A 19,363-nucleotide genomic window follows, 5' to 3' on the forward strand; every position below is an offset into this window, starting at 1 on the left:
CAAATTAGGGCCAAAAACTGGAGAACCATGGGTGACAGACGGATAAGCCGTTAAATCATTCACCACTTCGGAATCAGAATCCGATTGCCTCTCAACGGTTGAAATCAACAAACAGTTTTGTAAATTGTTTGAATCTTTAATTAGCACCGCACTCCGTGTTTTTGTTTTGGTTGACGTGATTTCTTTCAGTTTGACTCCTTACCCTTGACTTTTTGTTGGGGTTTGCAAAACACTATTATTTATGTTGGAGTTCTTGTTCTTGGTGTGAGAACAGAAGTTCAGGTAGAGTCATTTTGTGCGTTTGAATTAATATTTTTTTCTGAGCGGGTTTTTTTTTTTTTTTTCATAATCCAAGGATCTTTCAGGCATTCAGCATCAGCACCGGAGTGCTTGAGGTTTGAAAGGTGGCTATGGCAAATGGCAATATTGAGAAATAGCAATCGGCAAAACCTTTGACAATACCGCTTTCACAACACAGAAATGTCAACTTATTGTTGGTGTAGTTGTTTTTTTTTCCCCATTTCCCTACACTACATTGATTTTCGTCATGTAATTCATGGGTTACATTCAAAACAGAATCATGACGTTACCGAGACTAAATTGAAATTGAATTTCTCAGCACAGAGTGTCGAAGCACAAACAAGCCCTCATGCAAATATAATTACTGCAAATGAATGTCGGCTCTCCATCAAGCAATACCGACGTGGGAATATTGCAATTTTAAAGGGAACACAACAAGGGAAACCAGCCCAGAACAGCCCAATGCGTCTAAAAAGGTCCATTTACTGTATCTGCTGAGGTGCGTGTGTCAGAGCTCTCGGCTTGAGGGATGAACCGTCCGAAGCAAAAACAAACTCCAATTGAATTTTACGTCACGCACTTTCTTTTCTGCTGCAAAAGCTTTCACTGGCAGCCTTCGGCCAGATGTGAGGCTTATGGGAAGAAGTCGCATGAGGTCTGTTAAGAGATAAAACAATACCTATAATAATCCAAGCAGATTTTTGTTGTTGTTGTTGTTGTTGTTGTTGTTGTTGTTGTTGTGGACACCGCGAACGATTGGTGGAAGCTCTCAAGACAAGAGGACGCAGCACTCTCTGCCAGCACCACCAAGTGGCAAGATATTGCACAAGATAATATCCAAAAAGCGAACCCCGAAAAAACTTCTGAAACTCACCCGTCCGCGATACAGTGCGTGTCTGAACTACCAAGTGTCTCTTTCCCCCGGTGCTCTTTTTTTTTTTTTTTTCTTCCCTTATTGCTATTTTGCTTTCGCACAGACGGATCTACACATAATTCCAACAGTCAACCCATTCCAGCAGAACAACACATCGGGTTTGACAGGAATGGGAATTTGACTCCTTTTTTTTTTTTTTAAATACCATAGCAATGTGTGATCGTTGTATAAAAATGTATTTATACGCACACACACGCGCGCACACGCACACACACACACACACACACACATATATATACACAGTATATATAAGCTGATGTGAGGCGGACTGCACCTTACCCACTGAGGCGTCCAGATGCTTCATCGAGCAGAGTCTGCTCCGGTCACTAGAGTCTTAAGAATCAAAACAAATTGAGGGAGGGGGGGGAAAAAAGCTTAAAAAATGTTAAAAAATGAAATAAAATATCCTCGGCGGTTCAGTCCTACGCCGAGCCAACGTCCCCTTTTTGTTCCCGCTCTGCGGATCGAGAGGTCTCTCTGCCTGCTCGATCTGCTCCTCTCGCTCTCCCCCTCTCTCTCCCTCTCTCTCTCTCTCTCTCCCTCTCTGTGTGTGTGTGTGTGTGTGTGTGTGTGTGTGTGTGTGTGTCTGAGGTTTATTTCTGTCCGGTGGAGGAGCGCTCCCTGTAATCTGACACCGTCGCACCGACACAACACTCTCTCCCACGGAAAAAAAAAAAACCAACAAAAAAATAAAAGATTGAAAAAAACAATAATAATAAAAAATTAAATATATATATCTGTGCAGTGGACCCGGGTGCGACAACCAGAAAAACAAAAACAAAAAAAAAAACAAAAAAAAAAAACTTTGGACTCAAACTAATTCGCTCCGGCGCCCGAGGCGGAAAGCGGAGCAGGCGGTGCAGCGGGGAGCGTCGGAGGCGGCGCGCACCGCGGTGACGGGGGGACCGGAGCGGGCGTCCTTCCCGGTGGAGCGGGGAGGGACGTGGCAGCGCACAGCCGCGCCGCGGGCTGCGGGTAGAGCAAGGGTTCCCAAGCTGTTTCAATGGCAAGGGCTAGAAATAATAATAATAATAATAATAATAATAATAATAATAATAATAATAATAATAAATAGGTTTGTTTTTTTCCCCCCCCGCTTCATCGTTCCTGCCTATGGTTTTGATGTGAGGTGCCGCAACGTCACAATTTCCCTCCATTGTTGGCTAAAGTATCTATCAATGCGTCCATCCACGCAGTGTGCTTGCAGTGTTGTATTCTTCTGATTATATATATATATTTTTTTTCCCCTCCCCACTTTGTTTTGCACGGCACTTCGGATTTTGCCCTTCCGTCCGCGCTGCACGAACGAAGAATCCCGAACCTCAAACCTTGCCGACAATAAGTGCAAATCTTACAGCAGAAATGTAATCCGCCTTCATCGGCGAGAATGACTTCATACATGGGGTGAAAGAGATATACTGAAAATGAAAGGCAAAACATAAAACAATTTGACACCCCCTGCAATTCCTTCACGGACCACACGTTGAGAACCCTTGGTGTAAAGAACAATAAATGGAGTCTGTTAGTGTCTTCATGTGAAGTTTGATCCATATGGGCAACAAAAAAAAAATTTAGAATCAAATCTTGGATCTTGCATCTCTGTTATGTATCAGAGATATGGCCTGTGGACTGAACTCAGCCCATGCAGGGGTTCAATCCGGTCGCTGGGGTGATTTGGGGAAAAATATATATATATATATTTTAACGAACAAAAATAAAAATGTCGTTCAAATTCTGTAAAAAAAAAATCACATTCGGTTATTATCTACCATCAAATACAATACCACAAATGAAATTTGAAGGAATGAAAACGGTTGCAGCAACACGTAATTGGAGCGGAGCCGTCTTGATTCCAACTTTATTATCCCAAAGGAGCATCTTTGTGGGCTGCAGTTGGTCATGCACACAAAGCCCTCCAATCACGCCTTAACAATATAAGACCCAGTCGGCGTGAAGTCACGTTTTGACCAATCCGGCCCCGCAAACCCCAATCGACTTTGACGCCCCGGATGCTAAAACAGGCGGGAAGTATCGAAAGAAACACATCCGGAAAGGGCCGCGTGTGATGGATGGACCCAGCAGGAGGCGTGGGACTGTGCGCGCACACTTATTATACTGTATGTGCATATCATTGTTTTTGACGGTGACATCCACGGATGAATTATCCATTTATCCCCAGCTGTAAAAATGAACAAGAGCGAGCTCTGCTTTTTTTTTTTTTTTTTTTTTTAGGCTCCGAAGTGCCGAGCAGACATCCACGGAGCTCCGGTAATATGACAGAGTGTCTGTCTTTTGACGGATACATTTAGTCGAGGCCACAATAGACTGTTAATACGCCTCTGCAGCTCCAGGAACGTGCCTCGCTGAATACCAACAGCTACATTCAAATCGGCTGCTTTTCATAAAAATGCAACCACGCACAATGGGGAGAGGAGGGGGGAGAGTAAAGCTTGGATTTACATTTCAAGTCGAGTCCCTTCTTCCTCCCACTGCACTGATCTGGGGAACGTGCGGGTGACCCTTTTTCCTTTTTTTCCGGGGGGGGGGGGGAGAGGCTGTCGTAGATGAAAAAAAATAAAATAAAATAAAAACAGCACGATGAAAGAAAGGAAATGTTTAAGCTGTTGTAAGAAGCATATCGCCCTCATTTGAGGCGCAGAGGAGGTTTTGCTAAAAGAAAGGAACCTGAGAGCATCTTCTGCCATGACCTACAGCAATGCATTCACACAACGCTGTGCTTCTTCGCTCCAAGTGATTCTCAAGCTCCTGCCATATCGCAGACCCTCAATTTCATAAACATTATGCTGGATTTAGTCTCTGGAACCCCAATCGAAGGAGATTTTTTTATTTTTTATTTTTTTTACGTGAGATACGATTTAGTCCAAACATCCACACCTGTCCCGTACTATATTTCGGGATAACAGTGAAACTAGGATCAAACCAGTCATTATTGTGCAAACTTAGAATTAAGATGAGGGTGAAGTTGAACAATGAATCATTTTGCTGGGCGACCCCCTGGAGCCTTTTGAAGGACCCCTTGGGAGGGGGGGGCCTCCGAATACATTTTGTTGGCAAAATTCTATAGTTATGGATTTTAGGTGCTCTTTACCGCCGCGGTCGAAGGAGTCGCGGTGTCAAGGCAGCGACGGAAACAAATGATCCTGATCATAGGACGGTGGGGACCGGTGTCCGGGTCTCCAGTGGCCTTCTGCCCCACCCCTCGGTGCGTGTAGCCACTTTTTTATTACTTTTTACCGGTATCCTTGATTATGCAAGCGGGGCCAATGAACAAAAGTTGCCAGGACACCGGCGTGTTCAGAGAGAGACCCCCGACACTCAACCTGCCCTCGGCGTGGAAGCTCTCGGCGGGGATCTGTTTTTTTTGTTTGTTTTGTGAGTGAGTTTTTCCTCCTCGCTTGGCAGCGAGGTTGAAAGGTGTGTTTGTCAAGTGTTGCATCTCTTGCGCTCAAGGGCTGGAGCCCTTGTCTGTTTTGTAGTCTGCCAAGTCAAGTGACCCTGTACATTTTTTTTTTAAACAATGTCATGGTTTACAAATATCAAAGGCTCACATTTATCTACATCCAGAAAAATATATTTTGTAGAGAAAGCAAAAACGAAATATAAGGTTTTGGAATTTAATATATTATATAAAATATATATATATATAATATATTCTGTTGTTTTGGCACGCAGGCATGCAACCTGTGACAGCTTGCATGCCTGCGTGTGTGTGCGTGCATGTACGTGTGTGCGCGTGCGTGTTCGTGCGTGTGTGTGTGTGTGTGCGCGCCCGTGCGTGCATGCGTGCGTGTGTGCGCGTGCGTGCGTGCATGCATGCGTGTGTGTGTGCGGATCAAGAAGGTAAGTGAGTAGCAGCAGGGCGAGCCCCTGCCGCCGTATCAAAACTTAGTGGACCATAGTGGAGCCCCAAAATCCCTCTCTCAAAAAAAACATCTGTCAATGCTGCTAAATTCTCTGCCGTCACAGAGCCGCGGGTCAGCTCAAACATCCCCCCCAAAAAAACGGGCAGTCGCCGGCCACAAGAGCCCTCCAAACAAATGCACGCGCACCTACAGACGTACCACTACACAACGCGGGTAACGCGACCAGGAGAACACACACATAGATATACACACACCCACCGGCGGATAATGTGCTCGGTAACGGTAACGGACAGAGGGAAAAGGGTGTGGAGAGAAAGTAGAGAGCGAGCAAGAGAGCGAGAGAGAGAGAGAGATGAGAAATAGATAATGTAAAAGGAAGAAATGCTGGCCGGTGGTAAAACGCCACGGTCATCCCTCACTTTGAGTTCCGTACCTGGGCGGACGCAATGAGCCATGCCGCGCTGCGCCGGGGCCAAAGCCGTGCAATTTCTCACACTTACTCAGCCTTTGCACTGCCCCGGTGATGTCGGCGGGAGGAGGGTCAGCTCTCACGAACCTCGCTTGGGTGGAAGAAAGATTCGCCGACGACGTCGTAACTGTCGCGGCGTCGCGGGAGGTATGTGCGGGAACGAGTGGAGGGCAATGGAGTGATGGTAAATGAAGGGAGATTTAGGATTCTCGGAAGTTCTCCTTCGACTAAAAACCACCTCAGGTGTTGAAGGTTCAGTGGTTTGCAATCAACCAATTCAACCAAAATGCGTCAACGGGCTCACTGTCTACACAGCCTGGTCCCGTATTTACAAGTGTGGATTTCCGTCATCGACACCCTGCTGGGAGCGGTTCCGGGGCGGCCCGGTCCGTGACGGAGTGGGGTCGAAAAGGTGGGTCATCCCAAAGGGAGTCACCGAATGTTCAGGTCGAGATAAATAGGGAGCTAGTGTCCAGTTCGGGTCGTCGTTCTCACTTTCTACCCGGATTCTTTCGGGCTGTACGTCTTTGTCCTCCCCTGTACAGCTGGTGATCGATGGCAAAAAGAATATGGCAAAAAAAAAAAAAAAAAAAAATTCTCCCTTTCTTCTCTTCCTCCCTCCCTTTTCATTTTCCGAGTTGGCATTAGCAAAGCGGAGAAGTTAGGGGCCAGAAGGATGAACTCTGTGAAATTCAATCACAGGAGCCGAGCGTTCGGAGGCGTGAGGTCTCGGCCTCATGGGCAGTCTGGAGATTGCTTCAAATTAATTCATGTCAAAACGAAGGGGGCTCAAGGCTCGGGAGAACAATTATGTGTGCGACTGTTGGCCATGATGTGAGCCACTCACGGGGCGGAGAGAGCACTGTCCACGGGGGGAGTCTCCTCTTTTTTGTTGTACTCCCTGTTAGATATTTAAAAAGCGAAAACCAATTTAAAAAGGAGATACAAATTCCCATGGCTAAATGGATAGGAAAAAATAAAGCCACTTGTGCAACCACTAAAGGCGCTCATAATCTAGGAGAAGCCACAGAGGAGGCTCGCGCCATCTCCTGCGCATTGTCTAATCTCCTGAAGACAGACGCTTTAAAGGGCAATGCCGCTCAATTAAAGGAAATCAAAGAGTCTTTTTCATAATGATTCTAGAAGCGGATGTCCACTTTGATTTGGACATGGACAGGTCCCCAACCTGATCTTTGCAGCTTTTAATAGTGGTTACCAATAAGGTTGTTTCATCTCGGGGGGGGGGGGGGGGGTGACTCCCTTGTTGCTTGATAGTAATCCATTAAGAACAGCGGCTGAACGCCCGACTTGAGAAATTACGGCGTCGTGAAAAACCCCCACCGCGCAGAGTTTCCATTTATACCGAGTTGCGTGATATTCAGGGAGGGTCTGTGATTTCTACTGCCCTTGTTTGATCTTTGGGATCAAAATTGATTGAATACATAATCAAACCGTATCAACAAAACCTTGCTCCCTGGATGTTGTCACATTGAATTTGCCACTTTCATCACAAACGAGGCTTTTTTTGATACAGTGACTTGCGTTGTTTGCCGTCGGCCACCGGGGGACGTACGCGTATTCGGGAAAGCCTCCCCGGACATACATTATTAAATCCGGCGGAATTCGTCTTCATTCTTTTGTTGTCCGTTGTCAAGTAACAAGGACACGGTGGGTATTTTTCCATTCATCCTCCCAAAGTCGGCAAAAGGCAATTTGTTTCCCCGCGACACCGTGTTGTGTTTCAGGGTGACTCCCATGGCCTCTCGCCTCCCTGCGCTGTCGGCTCCCTCGCCGGTTCGCTCGAACACTTTCATCACGCAGCCCCGTCACCGACTCAGGGTTCGCACATCATACGTCTTAATGATGCACGGTAGTGTGCTAGAACGATGTTCGTGCGGTTTCTAAAAAAAAAAAAAAAAGCAACAACATGGATGCACATTGATTGATATACGAGACGCATGGGTGCAGTCTCGCTTGTACGTTTCACATGCTCATCTTACACACATTCAGCCATGGGTTTACAGGGACCTCTAAACAACGGGATTGAAAGCAAAATGAGTTGAGAGCACTTTTTTTGGGTGGGGGTATGGGGGTGAGACAAATTTAAAAAAAAAATGCATGTGAAAAAAAAAACTTAAAATGCCTCACAACACCATTGAACGGACGTTCAGATTATGAGGAGACTAAACGTGTCCTGGGAAACCTTGGGCAACCTTGAGCGTTTTCGCATTTTTTTTTTCTGATGTCTGACTTTGATGCACTTTTCGACTTCCATCAGAATATTTACTCCCTTCATAAATGTCCTGCGACGGAGCTCCTCGATTAGGAACGGCTCGTTTCTTCATATTTCAAATAACGGCGACTTTCATGAACCACCGCATTAAGAGGGCAAATTACCAAAACTGTTAACACCAGCGAGGGCCAAGGACAACAAAACCAAAAGTTGCATTAACTGATAATAATCACAGTCATTACTGGGTTATTATCATTTCTTATCATCCCCGGTAATGGATTTCCATTTTTTTTTTTCTTTTTGATAATGAGCCGGCAATAGCAGAGGATCTCATTACAAACAAGGCACCAGTGGAAATGTAGACATCCATCACCTGCCCATGTCTGCAGCAGGGGCCAAATAGGAAGCTCTAACAAGCCAGACAATTTTTGGAAGGACAGTATTTTTGCTCCAATCATTTATTTTCTTTTCCGCGCTTTATGACAAGTTAGTTAATTATAATTACCGGCAGCGCTCGACCTGGAGGTTGGATGTCGGAACAGGAAGAGGAGCAGGAGGGTGGAAAATAAGAGGAAACAAGCCGGAAATTTGTTTCACCGGCAAATGTTGATCGTAGAAAGCGCTGCATTTGGCTACGGGTTCGGAGGGAAGAGGCCTCAGAGGCCTCCGAGGTCGTCCAAATGACATTATCAGATGGAAACACCTGCTTGTTTTGGGGGAATATAAAAAGACAAGACATACCTTGTTTTTCCCCCTTTGACCTTGATCATTTTTTGCTTTTCCTCTCACAGTCCATTTCACCTTCCCACTGTTTGAACATTTCATTTGGTGATGAAAGGATGACAATTTACAAAAATTGGGAAAACTTTAGATAGTCATTCGGGTTTGGCCCCGGATTGCTTTTTTTCCCCCTCCATTTACTTTGTTTTCTTTGATTCTGACACATCAGTGAGTAAAAAGAGTTGAACTTACATTTGGTATAGTCACCTTCCAAACTGTATAGTGTCTGTGGCAGTTCACCTACCACATGCCACTCAAGTGGCTTTTCCCAGGCCCCCCGACACAGTTGACAGTGTGACTAGGGAAGACTCGGGGGCGTCGTTGAGCCGGAACCGGGAGGCGAGGGGAAGTCAGCTTGGTAGACTGACACTCTCCGCCTTGGCTTTGGCTAGTTAAGATGACTGGCCAATCACGACAGCTGCAAAGTTTATTATATGGGTACGTCCTGTCTTGCAGTGAGGAGTCCACGTTCGGTCTCTTGTTTTAGTTGCCCCTTATGTTTTTTTCTTTTGACATTTCCGTGCATGTCTCCGTATGCTTGTATATATATGTACGTGATAAATAAACGTCTTGAATCTTGAATCTTCTTCACACTTGAGCGACATTACAGTTTTGTTATTAAAACCCATCGTGCTGGGCGCCTCGGTGGCTCATCGGGCAGAGCACACCAGGCGGAGTCCTTTCCGCAGCTGCCCAGGTTCGATTCTGGCACGAAGCCATTTGCTGCACGTCACCCCCTCTCTCTCTGTCCCCTTACTCCCCGTTTTGTCACTATCGAATAAAGCATGAAATGGAAAAAATATATATCTTTAAACGCCACCGCGCTGGCTCAACTCCAGCTACAACCTGCGTCTCTTTAAGTCCTTACCCCAAACCTGTGTAGCGGGCCTGCTACAAAGAAAAAAACATTTTATTGAAGAGAGTGGAAAGATGTAACAAGCCGGGAGCAGATGGAGCGTTGTCATGGCTCCCCTCCCAGGGGGTGGGTGATTTCACCGGTGCTCATCGGTTGCTCTGATGAGCAACAGGTGCACAGCCACCCTTGATCCTGGGCCCAATTAACTAGACCCAAGACGGGTGTGGCTGCTTCACCACACACACACCACAGTGTCCTTAGATCTAAAATGCCATTTTAACTTACGTACATTACCAACCTATTCATAGACCTGAGACATGAGCACTATTTATTTATTTTTTTTATGGCTTCGAAAGGGGCGGAATATACCTTCTGGGCCATATTAAGCTATTATTTTGTTTTTGGCAAGCCACGCAGAGGGTATATCAGTGGATATTACAAGCTGTTTGCAATAGATTTAAAGAATAAAATATTAATTTCTATCCCATCCATTATTCATCTAGGAATTCATCAGCTTTCTGGCTGAGTCAACATCCGTAATGGAAGGCTTCCAGCAGGGGCAGTCATACATGGCTGGTTATTTTGGACATTGAAATAATACCAACGGCGTTGAGAGCCGCTAGATGTGTGGTATTTCCTCATACCAAAATTGACATGCGATATATCCCACGTGAACACCATGCATAGTCCTGATATTTCCGGTGCACTGTAAAAACCCGAACTCATGTCATGCATTCCAGTTAGGGTTTTTCTTTTTACAGTGCACATGCATTTCACATGTGATAAACTTGGGTTTCACATGTGCCTTTCTATGAAATTCCCATGAGAGTCACATGTTATCACACGCATGCATGTGAGTCACATGTCATCACAATCTGTGTGGTGTGGCGGCCTGTGATAGAAATGGAAATGGCGCGACTGTTTTTGAGAGGGATTATAATTAAATTGAACTTATCTACGCGACGGAAAAAAAGCGAATTGTTTGCTCAACGGTGTACAAGAATAAATGACGTCTGCTCTACCCCCGAGTTTTAGCTTCTGTTTGAACATTAAGGGAACAAACAGACTAACTTTCATGCGCCGGTTTCCTGGTGCCGCATGCCATTCTAGCAGCTACAAGGGACCTCATCAACCCCTTAATTGATGAGCTAATTGCCCCAAATCCCTCAAACTGCACCCAGACGACCGGTCGCTGTCGCCTTAGGGATTGTGGGATTTACGTTCACACCCCACCCCACCCCTCCTCCTCCTCCTCTGCTACTCTTCTACAGAGCGTGAAGCATGAGATTGGATTTACAGTGAAGCACATTGTTTCTCATCTATGAGAGAGGGATGGAAGCTGATAAGAAAGAGGGGGAAAAGAAGGAAAAGAAAAGCCCTCCACTCGCCAGGCTGTAAAGTTGATCAAAAGCCTTGCATACGGGTTGTGTCTCCCCTCCCACTCTCTCCCTCTCGTTGGGGTTTTTTGTTTTGTTTGTTTTTGTACTTGCTTTCCTGCGAAACAAAACACCTTTGGTTTTTTTCCCCCGTTGCCGTCGCCATTGATTCGCGGCGAATGAAAGAGACGATCATCAGCAGCCGCGGCGGCCGCAGATCAAAGCGCCGCGTCGCGATCCGTGTTTCCTGCAGGGAAACCCTGCGTGTTAGAAATAGACACAATGAGATTCCCACCTGCGGTTTCCGGCTCACCGGGACCAAGATTTCCGGCGCCATGTCACACTCCCGCCGAGCGATCGCTTCTTTTTGAGATCCTGAGCAACGTCGCCTCCCCTCTCTTGTTTCAACCCTTTCACTCCCATTCACCAAATGGAAATGTCATTACCGTCAAACAGCATCTGCGATAATGTCATCTCGCGGCGAGTCGCGTTATCTGCTCGAAAGGCATGCGGCGTCACGGCGGCCGCTCGATAACCGCGGGTTTGTTTTATTTTTCCCTCCCCGCGTACCAGAGGCTCGGACGGAGAAGCTCATTCGTTCCGAATAAAGTGGCGGAAAGGGGAAGGTCGAGACCGGAGAGGCTTCTGAGGGTCCCGGTGCCGACGGGGCATGGCAGGTCTCCCCGTTCGTTTCTCAAACGCCCTCGACTTTTCAGCTCCTCTTTACGACGCCGGCAAAACAAAAGGAGCTAATTGCCGCTCGCCACCACTATCTGGTTACCGCGGCGCCCGCAGCCCTGGCACCGCGGCCTGGGAGTTAATGCGAGAATTAGGCGCGGTAATTTAAAAATTACCGCGCCGCTTCTTCGTCGCCGAGCCGTCGCCCGCACCGGGATGAGGCCCCCCGTCCTCGGGAGAACCCCCACCCGGTTTATCTCTCGGCCGCATCTATTCATCAGCTCCATCGCGTTCATCACCTGATGTCCTTTATTTCAGCCAATCACAGTCATGCTCGGCAAGACTCTAAACTGAGCCGCAGCGACGACATTTTAATTTCCCCTACGCCGGCGGTTTCTCCACCTTTATCATATCAAGGGACGCTCAATTTAATACGCATTAGGCCACGGAGCCCATTTGATTCAATTTAGTCTCCGGGAGCCCAATCGGAATTTTCATCGTTACCCCCACAACCTGCATGCTCTAGTTGGTGAAACAGTGAAGCCGTGATCAAAACAGCCGCTGTTGCACGTTCTCCATGACCTTCGGGGAGCCCCCGAACCCCACGTTGAGAACCGCCGCCACCATAAGTTGTAAAGCCGGCCTTGGATAACAACTCCTATGAGAACGTTCGGAATGAGACGGAATGTTGGAACTTAATCCGGTTCTTCTCCCTCTTTATGGCCTCGCGCATTCGAGAAGAAACCCCAGCCTTCCCTGTGGTTTCAACACGTCTTTGAGGAGTGGGGGCGGGGGGGGGGTTTCATTGAGAATCTGTTTTATTTTCTGCATAAGATGTGTGATGGCAAGACGTAATTGCCTCGCAGTGGAAATCCTACACTCCACGCGAGTGGAGAGCTTACGGGCTTACGGGAGACGGAGAAGATAAAGCTGATTCTGTGTTTTGTGAATAAGGGGGAACTCCATCAGACATCCCTTTAAACCTAATACATCTTATTGCTTTAACACCCAACAACACCGAAACGCTAAAATGCATCCATAATTTCACACCCAATCAAAACTTTTTTTTTTTTTTTTTTTTTTTTTTGAATCATCTAATTTCATATCTTATGAGGCCAAATATGTCAAACCAGTGCAGGGGGCCAAGATGCAGGATTTTAATTAGGATCACTGGCCAATGATGTGGGAGAGCTATCTGAGCATGCAAACACAAATAGAAATACATGCACGAGTTATCAAACAAGCATACAGTACACACACACACACAGACACACACACACACACACACACAAGGACACACACGTACACACACACACACACACGCAGTTAAAGACACTTTGTGCCGAAGTGTGTCACCCTGATGTCCTTACAACACCATCCAAAGCCAATCCCTGGCAGCACCAGCAGGAGAAATCCTGGCACATTGCAAACGACTAAAAGGACTGGAAAAAAATGAGTGAGTAACAAACACAGCAGACAAACGCATGCGCACACACACACACACACACACACACACACACACACACACACACGTGCATAGATGCAAAGCGAGAAAGACCAGCTGTAGGCCTGAATTATGCTTGCACGCACGCACGCACGCACGCACACACACACACACGCACACACACACACACACACACACACACAGACCAAAGTCGTCCCTGGCAAGAGCGTCGAGAGCGATCTTGGCAGATCAAGTTGGATGGGGCTCAGTGGACGTGAGTGGGTTTGACTGTCTGTCATCTCCGCTGGAATCGCAGCGCGGGTCCGTGCGAAGGGGCTCCGGTGACTCTGCGAGGAGAGGCTTGGCTCGAACCTCGCGATTCAATTAAAATGTAAATTCACACTAAGCTGATAAATGAGAACAACAGCCTTTTCGCCTCCTTGGGGTGGCGGTGGGGGGGGGGCAGGAAGGGGTTTCGGGTTGTTTCTTTTCTTTGTTTTTTTTTTTCCCCCTCGAAAGAGGAAGGTGAGCAATGGAGGCGAGGCGGCGGCGAGGGAAAATTAGCGCCGGGTCAAAGGTTGTCGGTACTTTGGCGCCGTGCCATCCGTGGGCCTGCCATTTTTTTAATGGATCTGCGGGCTGATCGCCGGTTTCTATTTCCTAGACTGATAATCATCCTGGATTTTCCTCTCTTACAAAGTCACACATTGTGAGGTATGTACTTTTTTTTTTGCCGCTTGACTCCCTTCCAGGAGAGACCCTCTTCCAAGGAGAACTCAGATATTTTTTTTAACCTGAACCAGATTTTTCTGATAATTGGGATTATTGGGAACCTAAGAGATTGCCATCGGAATCTTTTCAATGGATCCGACGGGGCAATCGATTGCCTCATTGCAATCCATCTCTGTCCACCGAAGCTATTCTCTTGATACTGGATCAATTAAAAATATTTGAATACCAGTCACCGAGAGAGTTCTCCTTTGAATAAAAACCTACTTTGTTTTCATAGCCGTGCGTTCCGAGCTGAAGGCTGTTCCCTATGAGCTGTCTCCAACGCGCCGCGGGATCATAAAGGAAGAATTCCGACACACCGGGACCACGGGAGCGCCGACACAATGCGCTTGCGAATTCTAAATCAGATGAACTGCAATCGCAAACAGCGGCTGGCGTGCGGCGCCAAAGTGAATGAACGGCTTTCACTCAGGAGCTGGAGCTAATGTGAGTAGCAGGCCCTCCGGCTGAGTTTCTAATTTTCATCATTCAGATTAAGCCGACAGCGTGTATAAGTCACAAACCCACTTGCCTGGGTAACGCTCCATTTGGGAAAAAATACTTTGGGATTAAAAAAAAAAAAAAGCACAACAAATTGCCTCCGGGAAGCGGCGTCGCTTGCAACAACACGAGGCCAGCCTCCGTGCGACGAGGTATCGCAGTTGTGTTTGTGATGAGCAAACAACCCGGGGGCCGATATACAGTTATTGTTTTTGAGGAGTTAGAGTAAATGAATTCCGTCGTTATCCCGGCCGCCTTGTCGTGAGCCCCGAGAGCTGCAGGAGGTGCCGATTCCCGCCCTTCGCGCTCGTCCGGAAGCCTCACTCATCCTCACATCGCATCCGGGAGGAGGGTTGAAGTGTCAGAAACCCCGGATTAGTAACGGTGAAGCAGTCGACTTCGCCGATCACATGTGAATGTGTGGTGCTGCCACACATTTCAGGCTTTAAAATGCTTTTAAAGGCGGACATTTTGACTTTTCCCGAGAGAACCTATTGACTTTGACGTCGCTCCTTACGTTTCCCTGAAGCGACGCGCCGCCGCGACAGAAAAACCTGCAATATAACGCGATTTCATCGGGTCGAATCGCAACCTCGGGAAGCCTCAACTCGGACTTGTCACGTAAGCGTGGCCGGCGGCCCCCTCCACCCTCCCTCCACACCTTTAATAATCCCAGCGATGCGCATCTCACTCTCTCTCTCTCTCTCTGTCTCTCTCTCTCTCTCTCTCTCTCGCCGGGCTTAGGTGTCTCTTAAACCTGAAACGCGAGGACTGCACGGAATGAAATCATTTCAGTATTACTTAAAAATGATTGATTTTCCTGGCGGTTTTACAACGGCTGTAAAACAACACAGCCCAGGCATGAAACGGAGAAGAAATGTGTGCGGCATGTGTGGGGTTTTTTTTTTGGGCGGTGGTTGTGCGGCAGGAAGGTTTCTCAGGACTCTCTGATGGTCAAACCTAATTTTGAACCGGAAGAGAAATATACAGGCCTGAGATGCCGAGAAATCACCTGTGATTACCCCAAATATGAGATGAGATCACACTTTATTGATTCCCGAGGGCGAAATTCAGTAACTCAGGAATATGGTTTGGTAACTTCCACAGCAGTTTACTATACTTGACCGGCTCGCCTCGAACCCGCTTGTGGGGAATAGAAATCAAAGAAAATAGTCTGTTGAAATTTAAATGTCATGTAAAAAAAATGTATGTTTAATTCAACTACTTGCTGCGCCGACACGTCCGTAATTATGCAACGCCTGGACATTGGGCCAGACTTTCCTCACAGAGAGTCTTTAAGTATGCACCTCATCTGAACGCAACACCAAACCTCAGGTTGCTTTTATCGCAAAATCCTATCTACCACCATCGATGTCTGGAATGCACACAAGTGCTTAATCCCCGCAAAATAGTAAGACTCATAAGAATAGTTATTATTGTTGTTGTTGGATTCGTACCTACAGGTGTGTCGCAGAAGGGCAAAGCCCCCTGAGAGACGAGAGGCAATAGCTGAACTGGGCCAACGTTGCTTCTGTTCTAGTTCTCATGAAGCCTTTAGGCTTTGAAATAACGCCGGTGAGTATCCATGGGAATGTCATGGCGTTGCCCAGTACACAGCGGCGGTTTATTCCGAGACGTAATGACCGAAAAACACCGGGGTCTGTTGAGAGATGGCTTAAAAGAAAAAAAAAAAGGATGAAAGTAGGAATATGGATCTACAGCCTAGCTCCTCAAAATGCCCCCCAATAAATAGCATCTATTACTCAACGGAAACGCAGTGGTCCACACACGGCCTGGCTCTTCCTACTGTATCTAACCTTGAGGCAAAAAAGACAAACATTTTCCCTATCTGTCGTTCAGTCACACACACCTACACACAGGGCTCAGATGGAGGACCGGCTGACATACGCGCCGCAAACCCAGCGTCCCGGAACCGCTCGGGGGGCCGCCGTGCCCTCTCCACCCCTCTACTCATACCGTAGACGTGTACAGTTTGCCGTATCCATCTCCTGGCTAAATTCCCAAACCTGGCGCTCATCGCGGTCACCCGGGACACGAGACCTAAACTCCATCATGCTTTCAGAGAAACTAAAGGCTCGCTGTAAGTCTCTTGACTCAGCCGTGCTTCATATGCGAGGGTAACTTGGAGGCATTTCTTGGCCGGACAAACTGTTGATCGTAGCATTTTGTTGAGTACGTTCCATTCCTTGGGTTTTGATGATTCCGCACATCTGGTTTGGCTCATATTTCTCTGGAAGAACTCAGACTTTTGCTGCCAACGGTGCTCAATCAAACTCCTGTCGGGGAAGGTGTTCCACAAGGATCCGTACTGGGTTCACTACTATTTTAATATTTTTTGCTATTACCAATATTGACAAGCTCAACTCATTTTTCTAATCGCACCATTTTGCATTTTCTCTGGATGAGACGTTTGATACCGATTCATCAATGCTTGATTCATTCTGGCGAAGCGCGCCGGTTCGGGACAGTGCGTCGGAGCTTGAGTCAAACGACCATTATCACGTGACTGATGACTTCCGAACGTTTGAAGGCGAACGAACCACCGAAGTTTTGGCGCTATCCCATACCAATAAAATACTATAAACGTGCGCTACAGAACTTTGATAAGCGAGGATTGAGTGCGTGTAAAATTTCAACTGAAACTAACGGGGCGTCGTATCAGAATTCCCGCCCGCAGCGTCCGGATTACGTGGCTGCTGTGACTCCTCCAAACCACCTGTGCTCTGTGCTTGCATTGCCCCCAAAGCTTCACAAAGCTTTCGCCCGCCCATCCTGAGCATTTTCACTTTTACCTACTTTGTCGCAGCTCTTGTTGGACGTGAAGATCGCCGTCCAGGTGTATAATTCCATTGACATATGTACATATGAGTTTGAACTTGATAATGCAAAAATATTATAATAATACAGTCGAAGAATTTAGATTGGAAAGTATGCGTTTACAATAGCTGAAAATGAATTTGATAAATACATTGTTTTCCTGATAAACAAGATCAAAGGCATCATTCCAATGAAATGATCGCAAATAGCACGGAACACAGCAGGCTTTGCACGGGTGTTTTTAATGAGCCCTTAATTGTGCCTGGTCCCCAAGCCCCAGCAGCTACAGCCCCAGCCTCTACGTCCCCAGCAGCTACAGTCCAAACAGCTCTTATTTCTCAGGAGAGCAGTGGCTTTGGTCCTTAATCACCACCCTATTTCAGTTTGTTTTCATTTTTATTCTAAACCACAGACATAAAGAAGAACTGTAATTTTCTTACTACAAACCATTTTCTTACCGGCCACACGGTACTTTATATGTACATACAGATGTGGGCAAATTTTTTGGTACCCCTATAGCTCATTGAAACAATGCTTCATTCCTCCTGAAAAGTGATGAAAATTAAAAGCATTTTTTCCTCATGTATACCTGCATGCCTTCAGTATGTCATAGAGTAAAGCAAAGAAGCTGTGAAAAGAGATAAATTATTGCTCAACAGATTTGTTGTTACCCCAAAAATATTATAAATAATTGGATTATAGTGAAATTTCAAACCAACTGTTTTCTTTAATTGGTATCACACATGTCTTCAATCTTATAAGCTTCAATCTTATATATTTAAATGGAGAAAAGTATTCGCTCTGCTGTTAGGTATTATCGTGTGCACCACACTGAACATGGACCAGAGAAAGCAAAGGAGAGAGTTGTCTGAGGAGATCAGAAAGAAAATTATAGACAAGCAATGTTAAAGGTAAAGGCTATAAGACATTCTCCAAGCAGCTTGATGTTCCTGTGACTACAGTTGCAAATATTATTAAGAAGTTTAAGGTCCATGGGACTAGCCAACCTCCCTGGATGCGGCTGCAAGTGGAAAATCAACCCCAGATTGAACAGAAAGAAAAAAGAGCCAAGGACAACTTCCAAAGAGGTACAAGCTGAACTCCAAGGTCAAGGTACATCAGTGTTTGGTCGCACCATCTGTCGCTTTTTGAGTGACAGTGGGTTCCACAGAAGAAGACCCAGGAGGACTCCACTTTTGAAAGAAAAGCATCAAAAAGCCAGACTGGAATTTGTTAAAATGCATATTGACAAGCCACAATGCTTCTGGGAGAATGTCCTTTGGACAGATGAGTCAAAACTGGGGCGTTTTGGCAAGTCATATCAGCTCTTTGTTCACAGTTGAAAAAAAATAAGCTTTCAAAGAAAAGAACACCATACCTACTTTGAAACATGGAGGAGGCTCGGTTGTGTTTTGGGGCTGCTTTGCTGCGTCTGAATATAATCTCAAAATACATTCTGGAGCGAACGTACCGCCCAGTCTCAGAGAGAGCTGTCTCAACCGCAGGTCATGGGTCCTCCAACAAGGTAATGACCCAAAACACACAGCTAAAAGCACTTGAGAATTGATAAGAACAAAACACTGGACTATTCTGAAGCGGCCTTCTATGAGCCCTGATCTGAATCCTATTGAACAGCTATGGGAAGAGCTAAAACATGCAGTCTGGAGAAGGCACCCTTCAAACCTGAGACAGCTAGAACAGTTTGCTCAGGAAGAGTGGGCCAAACTACCTGTTGACAGGTGCATAAGTCTCATTGAGAGCTACAGAAATCGCTTGATCGCAGTGATTGCCTCGAAAAGGTTGTTCAACAAAATATTAGGTTATGGGTCCGATCATTTTTGTCCAGGCCATTTCAGAATATAATGAATCTCTTTAGCAATAAGTGATCTCTTTTCAGTTTCTTTGCTTTACTCTATGACATACCAAAGGCATGCGGGTCTGCGTGAGAAAATCGCTTTTAATTTCTTCACTTCAGGAGGAATGAAGCATTGTTTCAATGAGCTGTAAGGGTACCAACAAATTTGTCCACGCCTGTATACTTAAACAACACATTAGTTTGGCAGAGAACGGGGTTCTGTGATGGAAGTCATGCACGGCACAAGAGCGCCCTCTAGTGGCACAACTGAAACAACAAAAGTACCCCAGAGCGTCCTGTGAGGTCGCTCGGCCACTGCTTATGTAGTATTGAAAAGGGTCCAGGGAAACAAATACACAATGCTCAGGCTAATGCTATGCAAATGTAACTTCCTGATTTTCCAAGAAGATCCATGGAAAATACAAGTGAGGAGGCATATAACAG

At 46.3% G+C, this 19,363-nt stretch overlaps 1 protein-coding gene across 1 annotated transcript in view; it reads right to left on the reverse strand.

Annotated features, from left to right (window-relative positions):
* Positions 1 to 1,715, reverse strand: part of sema5a (sema domain, seven thrombospondin repeats (type 1 and type 1-like), transmembrane domain (TM) and short cytoplasmic domain, (semaphorin) 5A) — a 136,960-nt gene extending 135,245 nt beyond the window's left edge. Inside the window, exon 1 of the mRNA XM_080019970.1 lies at positions 1,514 to 1,715. The gene's annotated coding sequence lies outside the window, so the exon portion shown is untranslated. The remainder of the gene's footprint in view (positions 1 to 1,513) is intronic.
* Between the last annotated feature and the right edge of the window lie 17,648 nt (positions 1,716 to 19,363).

Source organism: Zeus faber, assembly GCF_960531495.2.
Source record: "Zeus faber genome assembly, chromosome: 19".
Lineage (NCBI taxonomy): Eukaryota > Metazoa > Chordata > Actinopteri > Zeiformes > Zeidae > Zeus > Zeus faber.